The sequence below is a fragment of the Gadus chalcogrammus genome, chromosome 10 (genome assembly GCF_026213295.1).
Source record: "Gadus chalcogrammus isolate NIFS_2021 chromosome 10, NIFS_Gcha_1.0, whole genome shotgun sequence".
NCBI lineage: Eukaryota > Metazoa > Chordata > Actinopteri > Gadiformes > Gadidae > Gadus > Gadus chalcogrammus.
Window position 1 is genome coordinate 1,614,642 of NC_079421.1, and position 19,953 is coordinate 1,634,594.

The 19,953-nt window shown below is 44.5% G+C and overlaps 1 long non-coding RNA gene across 5 annotated transcripts; it reads right to left on the reverse strand.

The window, feature by feature from the left end:
- Positions 1-13,694: 13,694 nt before the first annotated feature.
- LOC130390524 (uncharacterized) lies at positions 13,695-19,953 on the reverse strand. 5 transcript variants are annotated; one of them, XR_008896779.1, is made up of 7 exons: positions 19,790-19,953; positions 15,811-19,400; positions 15,465-15,566; positions 14,950-15,131; positions 14,717-14,795; positions 14,410-14,497; positions 13,695-14,175 (listed from the first exon to the last, which is right to left on the reverse strand). It is a non-coding gene; the product is annotated as an uncharacterized LOC130390524 (long non-coding RNA). The 5 variants fall into 5 exon arrangements; XR_008896778.1 differs by having other exon boundaries at positions 14,410-14,513; XR_008896776.1 differs by having other exon boundaries at positions 14,928-15,131.

The following is a 19,953-nucleotide window of genomic DNA, read 5'->3' on the forward strand; positions in this document are numbered from 1 at the left end:
CCATAAAAACATCACACACTGCCTCTTGCGCTTCGTTTCTCACTCGCTCCCGTTACCGAGCGCGGGGCCCCCGGAGCGAGGCACGAGCATGATGTTGACGGGAGGGTGAGTGATATTAACCAGTGATGTCCCGCTCTGCCCTGGACCGCTCAGCTGTTCAGAGCTTAGGCTGGACCCCCACCAGCGGGCTGTGCTCCCCGGCCCCGGAGTGGAACTTAATGAACAGGACTTAAAAGAATTGACGATACAAGTACCAAGAGAAACATGACACTGAGTCGGAAGCACGTTTCAGTTCTCATTGTTTCTTTCTCCGAGTTCTCCTTTAAAAGCTGCTAATTGAATCTGAGTTTGAGTAGAGTTTTAGTACTTTAATGGTTTGGTACCGTATGAGCTGCACTACATCCGTCAATAAATTTTTTATTTGATCATTTTCGATTCAAACTAGGTGATTATACAAATGTATTATTTATTCTTTTATGCTTCAAATATATAGATATTGTAGGTCTATTATTTTATTGTTATTATTCAAAGTGTATTTAACTTACTTGGCCGATTTAGCAATTGAGAGAATGTTGATTTATAAACCAAAAGAGGATAAGCTGGCAATATAAGTCAGCATTAGTTGCCTATGTTTAAACGATGACCACGTATTTTAGACTGACGTGTGTGTGGATTTTAAACACCTAGTCAAAAAAAGCTTCAATCTCTCCATAGCGATCTCCCCTCTCTCCCCCTCCCTTGCCCCCTCACTCCCCCTTTCCATAGTGCTCTCCCCTCTCTCCCCTACTCTGTGTGTTCTGCCGCTGGCCCATGGAGCACCAATGTGCAGATGAAGGGCCAAGATGTGTGTGTTTGTAGGGGGGGGGGTAGGGCTTTTATGGCCAGTAGAGCATAAAGGATGCAAAAGACCCATGTGTTATAGATTCAGCACATATAGAGGCCACACACACACATGCTGCGCACACACTCACACACATGTACACGTGCACAAATGCACACACACACACACACACACACACACACACACACACACACACACACACACACACACACACACACATACACGCACACACACACACACACACACACAGATGGGTATTTCAACGCATGTACACGTGCACAAATGCACACACACACACACACACGTACACATACATACATACACACACACACAGATGGGTATTTCAACACATGTACACGTGCACAAATACACACACAGACACACACACACACACACACACACACACACACACACACACACACACACACACACAAACTCCAACGCACACATACACACATACACACACACACAGATGGGTATTTCAACAAGAACGAATTGACAAGAAATACTTCTGTCGACAATCAGTGAGTGACAGAGGCGGAGGTGCAGGTTGATAACAGGGGGCCCTAGTGAGCTGTAGTTTGATCACAACAATGAGAATACAATCCTCCCGCTCTGATGGTATGATTGAGTGTGTGAGGGAGGAGCAGGAGGAGGAAGACGGAGTACCGAGGGGTAAGGATACAGAGTCGGAGGCAAAAAAAAACAATCAAACAGCGCAATTGGTGTTTTTTGATGTGTTAATGGGTTTTCTATTCATAACTTCTGCATCATAATCACTGGGTCCATTTTAATAACTCTGGCATTATCAAAAGCTCTCTCTCTCTCTTGATCTCAAATGCACACACGCAAACACACGTGCACACACACATTTGCACACACACACACACACACACACACACACACACACACACACACACACACACACACACACACACACACACACACACACACACACACACACACACACACACACACACACACACACACACACAGCCTCAATGTGTTGCCACCTTGTCCCATCAACCTAATTACATGGCTCTGTGTTCACCCCAGAGGTCGTTACCCCATGGCCTGTTAGGCAACAAGCTGTTAAGCTAATCAACAGAGAGCCTCCTCACGTCTCTGGACGAGAAGGCAGACAGGCAATAACTGCAACAACTAACTGTGGACATCACAATAGACAGCAGCGTGATGACGGGCAGCAAAGGCTCTGCGACGTCACTATGAACAGCTATAGTGGTGTAGGAGGGATGTTGATGTTAATGGAGCAGCCAGGCTAATGTAGAGAGAAAACGAATGATGGATTACGTTGTTATGATCATTCTAACATACTGCCTTTGATCCACATGGATTCTCAAAAGACATCCTTGTTCAGGTCATACAATGATCAAGGATAAGTTATCAATTGTGATTATTATTATTTCACAATTATAAAAAACGAAGATGTTAATACAATATAATAATGTTTCTATAACTACTTGTCAAACGTCAATTAACCCCAATTACTTGTATAATTAATCTGGATTGTTGAGGGATTATGGAAAAGGTAATATTTACTTTGTGTATGTGGGTGTGTGTTCATGTGTGTGTGTGTGTGTGTGTGTGTGTGTGTGTGTGTGTGTGTGTGTGTGTGTGTGTGTGTGTGTGTGTGTGTGTGTGTGTGTGTGAGGAGCTGTGTGTCTCATTTCATCTCTCATTCATGCTCTCTGCTATTTGATTCCCCATTGTTCGCCTATCAGACAAATCCATTCTCATTTCTCAAACACTTTTTACCCTAACACAGTAACAAGACGGGTCAAATTGGATGTATATAAATTGAAAAAAAGTTGTTTTTACAACACTGTCTGCTTACAAAGTGCACAAGGAGAGCAGATCCATGGACAGAGGTGACAGAAGCACTCTGTGGTTGACTGCTTTAGACGGGCTGCTTGTTTAGAATCAGAGAGCAGAGCTTATAGAGGAGCCACACATTGTTGTTTGGTTCAGCAAGTCCCACACACCCTTTCTTCCCAGCTTTGCCAAGAGGTTAGAGAGACAGATAAAGGAGAGAGACAGCGAGGGAGCGATAGAGAGATACAGAGGAGAGGGGAGGGACTGAGGATCAGAGAAGAGGAGGAGGGGAAGGAGGAACCACGGAAGCGTGGAATAGCCATATACGGTTTTAAAATCTAACAAACCATTTCACAGCAGATGTCCCGAACAACCTCCTCACCTCTCCACCCTTTTTTGTTCTTTCTTAGCACTGCCTACCCTCTACCTTTCTGTTTCTCTCCCTCTCCCCCTCTCCCCCTCTCCCTCTCTCCCTCTCTCTCTCTCTCTCTCTCTCCCTCTCTCCCTCTCCCCCTCTCTCTCTCTCTTCCAAATCCTCCCTACCTTTTGTCTTGTCCCTGTTTTTTTATTTGCTGCGTCGTGTCCTCATCCCTCCCCCCGCCCTTTGCTTCAATCTCCTCCCTCCACGCTTCCTCCCAGACACACTCGCTCTCCCCCTCTGTCTCATTTTCTCCCTCCTCTCCGTTTTATTGGCTTGTTAGTTCCACTTGAGATGGAGAATGACAACAATGGCAACTCGGCCTGGCGGACACCCACCGCTGCAGGAGCAGCGACTGACGCAGAGAGCGGGAGGATGTTGACCACACGTATCAGATAAATAAAACACACACGCCTCTCCCGACGGTCCAGCTCAAACTTATCACGAATACATGAACAAACGTACATATCGGTTGAGGTTCTGATTTCTTCCTAAAAGGAACAGTCAACACACCACACACACACACACACACACACACACACACACACACACTCAGCTTCACCAGTAACGAGCAAACATGTTAAAAAAGGAATGACGTAATTAAGGCGCAAAACAATGTTACGTCTATAAAATATTACGTCAACAAGGCAGGATGATCAGAGGAATGAATTGTGTTACGTATGTTCATTTCTCATCATTGTCTTTTTGTGAAGATTTTGGACGGCTCTAGTGAAGCGTCTTGCTGAACGTTACAAAGTATGCGTGACATTTGTCATCAACATTTTCTGATGCTGGGTTAAATTGATGACTGTAAGCTATACTGACCACACTAGTTGACTGTTCCATACTTACTATCACACATAAACAAACACACACACACACACACACACACACACACACCGATAACGTATCAGTGCATGGGTGATGTGTGTGTGGGCGGGGGGAGTTTGAATGAGCACGTGTGTTTGTTTTGGATGAAGGGGGGACAAGCAACAAAGCATGTGCCTTCTGAGCTAATATTTGCCAGCACGCATGGTCACAGACAGGCGTCTGGCCATAAGAACAACAGTGGCAACTGGAGCATCGCACAAAGGAACCAATGACATGCCTTATCACCTGCGTGAATTAGCCTTTGTGTCTCTCTCTCTCTCTCTCTCTCTCTCTCTCTCTCTCTCTCTCTCTCTCTCTCTCTCTCTCTCTCTCTCTCTCTCTCTCTCTCTCTCTCTCTTCCAGCGTGATCAAGCTCTCCACACACACACACACACACACACACACACACACACACACACACACACACACACACACACACACACACACACACACACACACACACACACATCATTAGAAGTACATAAATATACATATGGAGAGTGCTCTATTTGAGGTATCTTGTTAGGTTCCCCTTTTGTTAAATAGGACGACGTTTAGTTCTTAGTCAAGTAGCTATCTCAATCAATATTCAAATCTACTAAATACAATCACCCAACACCTTTTCTAGTGAGGACAGTGTAACAATAGTCTTAAAATCTTGGGATGGTTTGCTACCAAACCACAATCATGTAAGGGTACTGAATAAGCATCAAGACTGTTCAACCTACTAGCCAATACAGTTTAAATTTCTGTTTATATCTCTTCTGCTGAAGGCATGCCTGCTGATGAGGAATTATAATTTCAGCCTGTTCGTACAAGGTTGGAGTAGGACATGAAAAATCAGAACTCCTAAAACATTAAATTAATAATAACATAAATAAACTGGACTGCTCTTAATTTTGTTGTATTTATCAAAAGTGGCAGCCTACAGCAACAACTGTTTTATTTTCTGATCACAGAAACATTTTTAGTTACATTTATATTTTACATTTACACTTTAAATTTTACCTTCAATCCAAATGTTGAAAGTGAGTTCCCAAGTATGAAAGAGGGATACTAAAACATCTCAAATAAAGTCAATAACGTCAAAACCACAACTAGGCTTTACGCAAAACAATATTTAAAATAAAGGATAGCGATGCAAATTACACAAAGGTGACAGACAACAAGTCAAGGGAAAGATTAATGCTTACAGGCCCCTTCGTTAGCAAACGAGCTTATCCGGTTTTTCAAAGTTGATTTCAAAGTCTCTTCAGAGTTATTGAAACCGGGGCCCAGTGAGAGTGTAATGGAGGGGAATGAGGATTGAAGCGTGATGGGGAACGACAGCCGGCAGATTGCCGCATCTCGGAGCAAGCCCCCAGGTGAGAGAGGGGGGGAGCAGACAGATCCATCTGCACTGATGTTTAGGTGAGGGGGGGGCGGAGGCACAGCTGTTTGTGTGTCTCTGTGTGTGTGTGTGTGTCGGTGTGTATGTGTGAATGTGCACTGATATTTTCAAGTAAGCAAATGCTAGAAAGTGTAAGAAGCTCCATTAATTATACACACACACGTGTGTGTCTCTCTCAAGCCCTATGGCTCAAAATGCCCATGTCACTAAGCAGCTGACACTACTTTTGCCACAAACTGTCAGACTTTAGAAAACTGAGATTGACTCTGGAAGACATGTCACTTTTCCTACCCTTAGTTCAACAATCTTGTATACTAGAAACAAACAGGCCCACAGAAAACCCAATCCCCGACAAAATCCAGAGTGTAACAGTGTCCCTTTCTATGAAGATCATACCTTGTAGTCAGGGCCGTCGATAAGGGGTGAAAGGTGATGACGATTCTAGGGGCCCACAGCCCAAGGGGGGCCCACAAAAAAAAAAAAAAAAAAATTATATATATATATATATTTTTATTTTTATTTTTTATTTTACTACCAGCCCATAGTACTACCATAGCGCCCCCCCCCCGTCAACAATTGCTCCCTCGTCAACAATTGCTCCTTACACCCCCCCCCCCCCCGTCAACAATTGCTCCTTCCACTCCCCCCCCCCCCCCCGTCAACAATTCAGCGCAGGGGGGCCCATCAGTAAATCTTGTGTCCAGGAATTGTAGCAACGGCCCTGCTTGTAGTTATGAATGGACTTACGGATAGAGTAAAACCATTCAAATATCTAAATTACGACAACAATATGTTGTTAAACTATTGAAACACTTGGAGTGTCACATCTTAATACAGACCATCTGTGTTAGTGTATTATGTATTTCTTTTAACAGTTTAATCTCCAGCTCTGCTGATAGCTTCGCCATGCATGCTTTGCCATAAATCTAGCTCCGAGCGCAAAAGTTTTGCCCTGGATGAACTGTGAGGCTTTACTTTTGTTCCCATAGGCCAAACCTACGCTCACTTTACAGATAATGTATATGTCCAAACAGATAAACAGGGAATTGAGTGTCATACGAACAGCACTGGCTGGTCTGAAGAGGGCCAGAGGTCCTTTAAGTGCTGCCTGCCCAATATCTGGGAATTAGGAAATTGTAGGTGTCCTAGAAAATGCCTGATAGTCCTTTAGCGCCAGCTGGCCAGTCATTTTAACTCTTATTGACACTTCATTTGCTAGCACGTTCAGAGCTGAGACGTTTTGTCCACAGAATGTATTGATATTTCTGCTACTTGCAATGATCTTTGTCCCCAACTGGCCGACTCCCCTGACAACATCCAGATAATCCACTCATTGTGTCTCCCTCTGGTTGGACACCTCCTCTAGGCAAGCCGGGATGTCGCTCATATCCTTAATTAAGCTTTAGAGAACCTCTCTGGCTTTCTTCTCCTGGGGTTTATTGACTGCTCTCTCTGTCACCGCGGAGACTGCACTGTTGACTCCGATGGTGATTCCCTGCCCTAGCCCACCCAGGGTCAGACTCAGAGGAACCCCAGCTGTCACAAGGGCTAGAGCCAGACCCACAACGGCCAGGACACCACCAACCAACCGAACTGAGCTACCGGTGATGGTGGAGATCTGAGGCCACCTCTTCATCCTGTCCAGCCGGATGGCCGTGCCCTCCATGTCTCCAAGGAGAACATGGATTCTGGCTCGGCGCTCAGTGAATTGGTTCATGAAGCAAGGCACGGATCTCTCCTGGAACGGGTACACCAGTCTGAAGTTCGGGTCCATCCTGTGAAAAGAGGTTGAGGAAAATTAAAATGCATTATGTATCACTTTAACATAGAGTTAGTAAGGTGGAAAGGAGATTCGGTCACGTGTAAATTGCCCTAAACTAGCCTACCCGGAGAATAATTCAGAATTGTGCAAAAAAGACAAAAGAAAAAAAATGCTGCATTACGTCTTCAGGAATTCATGTCTAGATGCTTAAAATGAGACTTCCTACCTTGTTCCCCTTGCCGAGCAGATCTTCTCAGTAGATTGAATGAACTTGTCCAACTCCAACTCAAAAACATCAACATTCTGGATGTCAGGTAGGAAGAAGGAGGGAGCATCTCCTTTAAATTGAAGAGGGGTAGAGTAGAGGGCAGCCGAGCCATGGAGACGCTGGCTCCAATGCTTTGGATGCCGCTCCTGCAGAGCGTCTCCACCAACCCTTGTGGAGAGAGGCGACAGCGAGCTTCTCTATGGCTTCCAGGAAGTAGCCCAGCTTCTCCATTCCTTCCTGTTCCTCTGTGAGAAGTGGGCCTCTACCGGCAAAAACATGCCGTTCTCTGAACTCCTTCCACCTGTAACTTTTTAATTCCCCCCCGAGCGACTGGGAGAGGCGGAGGCGTCACCTCTGTTGACAAGTCGTTTTTTCCAACTGTCGGCAGATTCCACACGCTGGGTTTGCTAGCATTGAACTGCAACTGTTTGTTTGTGTGCAGTGGCGTACCGCCCACCTGAATTCAACACAGACCCATGTTTCGGTAGTACCCCTAGTGTCTCCAAACGAGTCACTCGCACGCTTAACTCCTCGACTGCTGAGCAAATTTCAGCCGCCTGTAAATGCGCAATAGAAATACAAATTGACTTGCCTTGAATGTCACAGTGTCGTTCAAGGAAGTAGCCAGCTCTTTCTCAAGATTTTCACCACCGCTTCCAGCGGCCAGCATGTTCACAGAGAACAGACCCAGGGCTCTCCCTCTATTGTTAAGAGTTGTAGACATCTGCAATATTAAGGTTCAGTTTGTCTCTCCGTTCTCGGATGTCCCTCAGCATGCATAATTCTGTCTGCCTATTCAGCCTCCATTTACAATGTCTGTCGCAGAATTGTGTCACTGTGTCAATGTAGACCAGTGTATCTGAGTCATACAGCCGCATTTAGTGCAATCTCTCTGAATGAAGAATGAAAAAGGCAGAATGAAAAGTATAGACGTATATAAATGTAAACATGGCGTTGTATCTATTTAAATAGAAAAACTAAATAGTCTGTCGGATATATGTTGCAGTAAAACCAAAGGAGACAGAATTTGAAGTTATGCTTACCTCAGTGGAGAAGGTATTCCATCTTCAGTTTGCATCTCAGCCTTTGACTCGTTACTAGTGTCCATTTCAGATTTACAAATTAACAGAGACTTTTTCAGACTTTTTACGTTTTCAGTACCAAAATCTAGCATTGAACAATGAATGTGGAATGTGGGCGAGCCAGACTCTCTTTGTTCGTTCACTACAACAGAGAGGATGACTTCAGCTGCCTTACAAAACGGAAATTGTGTAGTTGGGTAGTTTGCCAGTTTGCTGGCAAACTACACAACAGGCCTTGAGACCATCCTGGAGAGCAGTTGAAACCCACCTTCAGAGGACATCAATCAAAGCAGATGGGACAACCAGCGCTAGGTGGAGGTATTTTCGATCATGACCAAGCAAGTAACAGCTTAGACCAGACTTATATTCTGGGAGAAACCGAAATGTGAACATGCATGATCTGGAGGTTCTCACCAGGCTCAGGGCCTCCAACCAGCCCGTGACCCATCTACAAGCGGGGCCTAGCTAATGATACCTGTTTTCCGTTGCCCCCTCCTCCCTCATTTGCAGCAGCACCCCCACAGCCCTCTCCAGAGAGTGAAAAAGCCGTCCGTGACCCGCATTGCAGCTGAGAGGTGCTGAACTGAGCCCAGGACGAGCCCCTGAGGAACCTGTTTCTGGACGGACGGCCGGTTTATTGATTGTTCTGTGGCGAGGGCAGAGCACCGTACGCAGACTTTGATCGGTGTAGAATGGGATCAACACAGAGGACGTCTGTCCCGTCTGCCCTCGACCCGATCACCTCTCCAAACATTGAGGGATCGTGCAGAATATAGAGGATGATAAGTGTGCGTTTACACCAAAAGCGAGGCGAATGCTCACACCTCAATGTTTATTCGTGCGAGTAAACAAGTTTGATGATGCAAACTTCAAAACACTTGCGCGAGGGTTTTGAAGCATATTGGAGGGGAGGGGCTCTCTTACAAACAACTCAAATCTCAACCATGGCCCAGGAAAACCACCACTACAAATGTTTACTTGTTATGGAAGTACAGGAGACATCGGAGAACCAAACGCCGTAGGTTAGGGTTCATAATATCAGTCGCACACAGCTTTTGGCCGTGATATTATAATTGACATTATATTATATTGATTGTTATTATACATAGTGGAGCTCCGGAAGTCTCCTCCATGATGCGGTTCAACATCGACTTCACTCCCTGAAGATGTGCAAATTGTTCTCGCAAGTAGAATCAAGCAAAGTCAACATGACCCAGGTTGTCGTGCCGCGCCATTCATCAAATCGGACGGCAGGTTTTACTGGCAGAGAATTTGCCTTGAATCGCGTCTTTGCATTGACTTTGTATGGATTGAAAAGTGCAGAAATATACTGTTGTTGTTGCAACTCAAAGACAACCCAGAGAAATCCGATGAACTGTAGGTGAAAAGAAGACAGCAAGCTGGACTGAATGCCTTCACATTTATATTGTGCTTAAATGTATTGACACTTCAACTTGCCCATGGAGTTCGTCTCGAGAATAGATTTAATGAGGAAGAGCCCATACCTCCTTGTAAAACTTTTTTCATTTTCATCTCATCCTCATGTGCTTGTCATTGAATGACCAAATGAGAGAGGGATATGCCATTTCATCAGAAGGCTATTCGGAGAACAGGAGATGCAAGCAAAACTCAAAATGATGTGCTAATCATTAGGGATACAGTTACTGATAGTAATCTAGGGGCTGGGAAGACATGTTGCTACTGGGAGGATCAAATGTTTAACCACTAAATCCATCGATCCATATTCATCTTATAATTCCTTTTCAATTAATAGATTCATTTATAATTATAATTTATTCTGATTTATTATTATGTATTATTTATCATTTATAGATTCATTATTAAGTATAAATGGATGACTGAAATATGCATGATTTACCTGACAAGCAGCTAAGAGAACCTCTGATTATAATGATCCATGAAACAAATATTTGAATTGAAATTAAACATTGAGCAGCAAATGTTTGATATTTGGATTTGATAAATGACTTAAACGATTAGTCGCTTCTCAAAATTATGTTAGACCAATTTTCTGTTAATCAAGCATTTTATTAATTGATTAATGATTGTAGGTTCTGACGTGGTTCTGCTAGTGTTTTGATACTTCCCTGTACCGTGTTGATGCCATGTGATCCTCCCTCCTATCCAAGAACCATTCCCTTCAGGTGATGGAGAAGGGTCTACACAGACTCTGAGAGCTCAGTGGAGGAGGACCAGGGCTGATACCACGGACTCGTCGAGCAGCACTGTGGAATAATTCCAATGTGGAATAAACCCACAAAGTTTTAGACGACTGTGCACCCAAACAGATATAATAGCATTTTTGCAGGAAGATTTTTTGGGCATGACTAGTGGTTTTTATTGTTATGTACATAATTGCTAGTTGGTTGTTAGGATTTCTTATGGGTTACCCGGTAAAGTAACCCAGCTGGACCATTCAGGTAATCGATAGAAAATACCCGACCTTCATTATAATCAGATTGTCCTGAAACGGTTTGAGATTAACAGTATGCTTATCTGGCCCGTCAAGATAGGTTACCGTCATTCACTTAGGTTCCAGATAGTGCTGTAAACACCAGAGACACGATGACCCACTGTGTTTCTCATATGGATTGATTAAAACCCCAGAACAAGACATGGAGTCCATTCCTCCTGACTGCCGACCTCTGAAACTTCTGACGTCTACTTTCCTCACTCGATCTTGATTTGTGTTTTTCTGGTATTTTCTTGGTAATTCTTCATCCTCACCGCGTACAGCAGTCTCAAGGCTTCTTAAAAGTTTGTATTTGTTAAAGCCCATTACACTGAGTCATCCTGTGTAGATCGCATTCAGATGTATATCCGGATATTGAAGGAAGTTGTGTTTTCCTAGTGTGCGTTCACATAAGCACTGTTGTTTCATAGCCTCCAACATGGATAGATAACGTATTACGATGTTTATGCATTTGTCCTCATCATCCTCCATATAATTTTCCACCCCCCTCTGCTTTTGTGGCCACAACAAATTTAGTGGAGTGCAACGCGCAGAGAAGGCACTATTCAAAAGAATCGATAGAAGTCATCAATGTTTTAAACTTTTTCATTTTCAGACAGCTGCTTCAGCGAGCTTTTCCCTTTGTCATAACTCCCAGAGAGGACAAAAGGACCATGAAAGCCGTTGCATCAGAAGCCTTCAATTAATTTAATTTTGGATAATTTAAAGAAAGTATCCTTAAAGTAGAGTAAACAACTTCTTATCAACAACTACGCAAAACCACCGCTGCTATTTTGTTTTACAAAGAAAGTACATAAAAAAAAGTGAAACCCCTTGGCACATCCATTAACAGAAGGTTCTTAGTAAATAAAAGATTTCATACATACAGTAAAACTTTCACAGAATGAAAAATGTATGCGTCGGAGCAGCGTTGGCCTTGATGTGCAGATGTGACAGGTGCAGTATCAGAACAGAAGCACAGGACAGACAGACGCCTAGTGGGGCTTTTTAGAAGATCGAAAGGGGAAGATGATAGCGAACTTTCCCAACACTGCAGTGGCATCACTGAACAGGTTATGTTTTTAAACTGTTTATTCTCTTGCCAGAAGGACTATCTAGACTAGGCTACTTATAAATAATTAAATATTTTTACTTTTATTTATTTTTTTAACCCAAAAATTATATTCAGGGCTAATCAGAGTCTGTGATTAGGATGTCTGGGTTCAGGGTCTGCGTTCAGGGCCTAATCGACCAGGTAAACATGCGTCCTGCCGTCCTCCGAGCTCCAGGAAACGCACCAAGTTCCAGGTGGTTAATATTTAGCTCAGACTTCGTTCACTCAATACATTCATGATCCAAAATCGTACCGCAGCTGACCTCAGATCTGGTGAACTGGGCTTTTATTTCTTTCACTTCATATGTTTTGACCAATCCTGTTGCTGGAGGCAGAGTTATTTGCAGACAAACTAGACCAGTACATGAACCTTTAAAAATGTAAATACAGACATTCCTGTATAAATAAGGTGTATGACAGCTCCCTCTGCTGGACAACAGTCTCACACCAAACTACATTTGCCGTTCTCGTGTTATATTGCTTAAAGTTGTCAGTGCATCGTTTTTCATTGATTTTGTGTTGGTCACTAGTAGCAAATGAATGCCCTCTGAGTCGGTTTTGGTGCAAAAAATATAAAAATATTCATGAATATTCATGACATCATGCAATAAAACTTCGAGAAAGAGCGAGAGAGAGAGACCGACCAAGAAAAGAGTTGAGGAAGAAATGATTGGATTGAACATTCATTCACCGTGACCGCGGTGCGGGCACTCCCGCGACTCCCGGCCGCCACGTCCCACGTCGTGCCCCGGCCGCGGCACCCTGCGGCCGGGGCACAGTGACCTTGGGCACAGCGACCACTCCCGCGTCTCCCCTGACTCCCGCCATGCCCCGTGAACAAATTAATGAATGGCCCGGGAACCACGGGCACCGCGGCCCGGGCAACGCGGACTCCAAGAAAACCGATCGCACGCTAGGCCTAATAAGGCCTATATATTTTGCATTTGAAATGCAACAGTCTTTTCGTGGCGACTACGCTCCGAGCAGCTGGAACTGAACAAGAGGAAGGAGGAAAACGGGCTATAACAACATTTGATATTTTTTTCTTGCTATCGGCCATGTTTGATTGTGTTGTGTTGGTTATTGAACTGTTAACCCGCGAACTTGGGTTATGTTCAGTGTTACTATAGAGATCATAACGATAGCTGATGTAACGGGAGTCCGGGCGTGTGCAGGACCGAACCGCGCTGTATTATCACTGTTCCACTGCGCATACAGTAAAAAGTAGCTGAGACGGTAGAGGGGTTAGATAGCAATAAATGAAAATAGGCTATTTATTTCAGGTATTTTTTCACCCCCAAAAAAAAAATGGAGTCACGTTTCCAGCGCCCCCCTAGGTTGTGCAAACGCCCCCCAGGGAGAAACCATGCTAGTATAGTACATTGATGTGAGACGGGTTGGTGGATTGAACGTGCAGTAGCAGAGAATGGCATGCGGGGCAGTAGGCCTATGTACATTGTTAAATGCATGAATAGGCTTGAATTTAGTAATATGGAGGTTTCATTTTTTACAAAATGGATTATGTGAACATTGCTGAATAACAATCATGTATAGTAAATATATTGCAGGAATTTAGCTTGACATTAACCAATTTAACGGACAATTAAATGACACGCACCAAACATGTAGAAGTCAATGTGGGATTTTAATATATAAACAAAAACACTTGACAGAAGTTTGATACAATTTTGTAAAGGAAAGCAGAGGAAAACATTTTCCCAAATGAATCTTTTCAAAATGTCACCACAATTCTGAAAGCAAGTGAAGAGGTTTGTGTAAAAGCAGTCCTCCCTGACCAGCTCTGTCCCTGACTCTAAACCCTGACTCTCAACCCTAACGCTGAACCCTCTGAGGGCATGGAGACGCGCCTCCAGTGTAAAGGTTCGAACCACAGAGAAGGAAGAAGAAGAGGAAGTAGTGAGGTTAGTGACAGACGTGAGAGAAAGGCGTGTGGAAGCACACGGTTACATGTGGGGTCAAGAAGATCACTCCCACTGGAGGTCATTGATCCATCAGCCTCAGACTGCTGAGCTCAGCAGGTCTTCTAGAGGACGAGGCGCAGATGAACTGAGGAGACGGGACCAGCAGGATGTCAGGATCAGGGCGGGTTCAGCTTAGGTGTGTCTGCCCGGACCAAACAAGGACATTGATTAGGTTCAATATTCAAAAGATCTGAACCAAAGATAAGTCATTAAGGAGCAGGCAGGCTTTAGGGCGCCTTGCTCAAGGACGCATCACTGTATTCTGAGGACTTGAACCCGGCACCATTGGTTTGAGAGTTTAACCCGGCACCATTGGTTTGAGAGTTGAACCCCCAACCCCTACCTAGTCCACTATGTCGAGATAATGCAAACTTACGAGGAATCCTTGATGGTAGAGTCCTAGTTGTCCTCAGGATTTGCCTTCCAGGTGTACGGCTTCTCCATCAGTCCTCCAGATTCCTGGTCTGGTTACAAACGTCTCTAATGTAAGGTGACAAACACAGTAGTAATTTGTCTCTAATGAAAGGTGACTAACACAGGAGTAGTTGGGCTCTTATGGCGCGTAACAAAGTAGCAGCTGTAGTTTGTCTGGTAACCAACCACAGTAGCATCCCGTAACTTGTACTGGACAAACTAATGCTGCGTTACAACAAGTCCACTCTATTTATTTTATGCAAACTTACGAGGATCCTGGTTGGTAGAGTGATGTCGTCCTCCAGCGTCTCAGCTCCTCCAGCAGCTCTGCTCAGACAGAGTCCTGGTCTGGAACAAACAGCGGAAGTCTTGCTTCAACATGTTGTAAAACAGATGTAGTCGTCTGGTATACATGGTACAAACGGTGGTAGTTTGTGGTAGCAGTATTCTACGAGAAGTGGCAGTGAGTGTGATGATCACTTCAGAGTCAAGCTCCATCTACCCCACGACAGACGTCCTTCACCAGGCAGGGCCTCCACCAGCTCCTCCACCAGGCAGGGCCTCCATCAGCTCCTCCACCAGCAGGGCCTCTATCAGCTCCTCCACCAGGCAGGGCCTCCACCAGCTACTCCACCAGCTCATTCAGCACGACTCCATCAGCTCCTTCAGCCATGGATTCCTGGTCTGGTTACAAACAGTTGGTCTCAGCAGTAAATCACCTGGGGACACAACACACCCCACCTCCTGCATCTGAGGTTCACTTGTAAAATGGAAGACAAATTTAAACATATTTAAACAATTAAATTAGACAACTTCTGCAGATTGTCTCGTTCAGCAATTCATCCATTACGGTCGTAGCAGCACTAGTAACAATAATGGCTCATATGACTCTTACATAACCCCCGTATCAATTAACTCAAATCACAGCTTGGCACAGATTTAAAGTCATAAGATGATCAAAACCAGACCTAAACTACCGTGGATTTTAGTGTTTCAGATGAGCTTGGTGATGGTTACCCTCTGGTCCGGTGCTGCAGGCCCCTGGTCTCCAGCCTCAGTCTCCGGTCCATCCTGGCACCACAAGCCTCCGGTCCCCAGCCTCTCAGCCTCGCCTTTCAGCTACACAGCAGGTTTATATCAGCAGTTGCCCAACAATAAACTTAATTGACTCATCCGAAACCGAGTTACACAATTAATTGAACTATTATTTTATAACTCAAGGCTAGAAAGGACTTGAGGGACCAGACATGAGCATCCCGTTTTTGGGAATGAACACAGAGCAGTCCACAAGTTTAAAGAAGTGGTTCAGGCCATGCATTGAAACGGACCTGAGAAGACTCTGCTCACACACCAGAGCACTGACCTGTTCTGGAGGACTTCTGACAGGAGGTGGAGGTGTGGCTCTGGGTGAGGAGGTGGAGGTCTGGCTCTGGGTGAGGAGGCAGACACCTTGGCGACAAACTATATGTTACCTTCTTAACCTTGTACAGTTCTAGAGTATCTTCTACAGTAACACGTGGGAAGGACGGCCATTATTTTAGCTTTGATATTATCCAGTTGGTAACTCTGCACCAAAGTCGTTGTTTAACGTCATTCCATTGGGTAGGGTTTAACTTCCGTGGCAATTAATGACAGCAGATATTTAGAACGTACAAAAGCTGAAGTAACAAAGAACACCAAGCAGTATCGATATTAAATCAAATATATTACTCGCCATATTCAGGTGCTGGGTTCCGTTGAAGAAATGTCAAATTGTCTTCCACCTTGAAATGATTTTCAGCCTTCACTGATGTCAAAAATGGGCCCGCAAGTAGAACGCCGTTTTGTACGCGGCGAGAGTCCCGTCACGTCAACGTGGTTAAAAGTACGGCGCAAGCAACCATCGGAAATTATCAACATATTGTACGACGTACGTGTCAGTATGTATTTAATATCAAACTTAAGTTGTTTAAGATAAGGGGCAACAATTCCCAATGGAAACGACTGAAAAATAGTTTACGTTGGCAACGGCTCGAGGTTACGCAAATACAATCCAGTTCCGCCAGATTCCCTCAGGGGACTCCCGTCCAACTAACTGCCAGGTGGTTTCTTATGGTTGCCAAGACTACAACGTTCTATGCTAAGAGAGACTAAATCAAGTGACCGCACTCAGAACCTTCCACGGCGGGAAGCACAAACCGTCCGACTGGAATCCGAACATTCCGGCCGGAACCAACCAAAGAAAAAACATAACCAGCGCCTCACCTTGAGCTGAACGGAGGAAGATCCTGAAGTCCAGCGATGGTCTTCATTAAAAACACAGCCAACAGACTTACCTTGATGTGATCCGTTTGTTGCTGTTGGACATTACTACTATTCAGTGTACCTTTAGATTATGCACCCAGTGTGTACAAGTTATATCACTCAAAACCGTACGAAGAACCAAACTAGCATGTACGTCCCACAACAACTTTAAACCTAAAATCATTCAATACAAAACCGTGTCTACATTTTACAATTATCTAGATTATTCAGGGTACAAACCATAAAAAGAAAATCTAAACGTTGAGCTCACAGAGAGCCGACCATAGCCCTGCAACGTCACCCTGACCGCCTCATCACCAACAGCAAATCATGCCAGCCAGCACACACACGTACAGGTCCAGTGAGAAGTGGGCAATCTGAGTGAAAGGACTGCCTATAATAAAAATAGCCCAATTCCTGAACTATCCAACCGATCTTCATGGTTTAAAGATTTACAGACTTGACATGCCATTGTGTTAATCACCTTTGTCTGCTCCCTCGTTACTTATAAAACTCTACATCTCCATCACTAGAGTGTTGCATCCTACTCATGGGGCTGTGGTCTGAGTGAGCAGAGATGCATGCTGGGATACAGTGCTGTCTGAAGTCTTCAGTTCTATAGACACGCCCCTCAGGAGAAACCAAGTGTTTGAGAATCTGTCGTGACATCAGTTACATGAGCTGGAATATCCTTCAAGATGGTGCCAGGATTCTCAGAGGAGAAAGGCCAAGAGGAAGATGTGAGGGTTCTTCCTCTCAGCCAGTGGAACACAACAACGGTCTTCATCAGAGTACCATGGAACACTTTGAAACATTCTCCTCTTTACACCTTGAGCTCGAAGTGCGCACTAGTTGGAGTTCCCAGATTGGTTCTGATTTAAGGGAACCAATAGTTCAGCTAGTCCTGTCCGAAACAAATACAGTACAGCCTGAGAAGACGTGCAACTGAGAGCAAGACAAGATCCACAGGGCTCTCCATCAATCCAGCCAGGTAGGAAGAGCCGTCTCATCACAGGTCTGAAGGTCATCTTGAATACCCATTTAGGTCCCTCCTTTCCAACTTCAGACTCCTTGTGGAATGCCTTTAGGTGTCCATCCTCCATTGATCCTGATTGGTGCAGTCCTAGTTTGAAGTCACTGATCTGAACATGCCACTTGCATCCTGTTACACTTGATTTGGATAATCTCGCTCCGGAGCGTCACTCAGGGCTCTTCATGTCTACTGGAGGCCTCAAGTAAACATGTGGCCGTCCGTCAGGTATGATTTAGTTGACCAGTCCAATATCCCAAGCCAACCACACAGACGGCCCGTATGAACATTATCACTGTCAAAGCAAGCAGGACGCACAGACATAGAACCCAGGACACGCACGTAGAACCCCATGCCAGGTGGAACCAAACATGCGTAGAACCCCATGCCAGGTGTGTGTGGGAGACACACACACAGTATAACCCTAGTGATGCTCAAAAATCATCCATCTCATGACACACACACACACACACACACACACACACACACACACACACACACACACACACACACACACACACACACACACACACACACACACACACACACACACACACACACACACACACACACACACACACACAAAAGACCAAACAATCATGCAGGGTAAAAACCTCATGCCAAATATCATCCCAACATACACCCCCTGCTCTCCTGCCAGGGCACCCAGAACAGAACAACCAATGTCTCCAGAGACGTAAATTATGTACAACATTCTTCAGTGGCGTCCCACATTGGTGATGGATTATGCTTGGCGTCTCCAAAATGTGTCCCAGGTTGATTCAACATCTCTGAAGTCATGTCCTTGTAGTCCAGTGGTTTCCTGAATGAGGGGCCTTCACAGATGCAAACGGTGCAGCTTTAGTCAGCCTGAGGACAGGAAGGAGGTCATCTGTTCAGAAGACCACCCAGTGGAGGGGGGTGGCTCTTGAGGAGCAGGATCCATCATGGGATGGCCCCAAATAAGATCTTCTTGGAAATGAAATTGTTCCTGAGGAGTCACGATGCCTGGAGGGGACTGTTGAATGTGTTCCATGGTTCTCTGCGTCAGACTGAAGTTGTGTTTTAGTCGTTGAGATGAAGAGCCCCCTCATCCCCCCTGGTGTTTCTCCTTCTGAATCCCTGTCTCCATCTTTAAGAACATTCCAGTCCATGTAACTGACGTCACGACGGTTTCTCAAACACTTGGTTTCCCCTGAGGGGGCGTGCCTACAGACCTGTAGACTTGAGACAGCTCTGTATCCCAGTATGCACCCCTGCTCACTCAGAACACAGCCTCATCAGTAAAGCAACACTCATTTGATGAAGATGCAGAGCTCAGGAAAGTAGCTGGAAAGAAGACTGAAGATAACAGAGCCCAACCCATTACTCCAGCTTACAACAATAACTTGGAGCCTGTAACGATTTTAACAAATCATTAAAACCAACATAAACCAAACCAAACGCCAAAGTAACCCATGAACCAATAAAACATCCTTACTACTCAGATCAACCTTCAGGTAACGGGTTAACTCACCAGGAAGCCAAAATACATCAATGTGCCCAAGAGTAATGAGAAACTTATGACTTACAGTTTGCAGTTCATCTTCATGGTTAAGTTGGGATACTCACAGAACTGCAGTTAAATATCCATGATAGTCCTTTAAAAGGAAGGAACAGTTTACTCATGGTCCCCAAACTTGGGCACTGTCCCACAGTGCAACATCTACCATCTCCATTAAATCAGATAAATGAATGACAATACAAATGAAGGGCTTTTGGGAACATCCAACTTTTAAATAATTTGATAATTAACTAATCCAGCTTTTTAATACAAGTTATAGTAATTATTTGACTGCATTAGTCAAGAGGGATTTACCTTTTACTTTGACAAGTTTGAATGTATAGTCTCTAAAATGTTACTTTCAGGTAATTTAAATTTGAAATGAGTTAAACCACCACAATCCCCGATTTCTTTCACACATTCTCAGTGAATTATATTCAACATACAAGTCACGTCAGTTGTGCTTTGCCACACAATTATACTCACATCAGGTTCAGATGAGATGCTCCTTTTTACTTCAAAAAGTCTTTAACCTGTGAACCAGGAAGAGATGTCAAATAAGTCACAACGGACCTCGAAACAGTACACACGCGTTCTGGATTCTGTGATCGTCCGGTTCCCTCTTAAGTGAAACGCACCAGATGCAACCA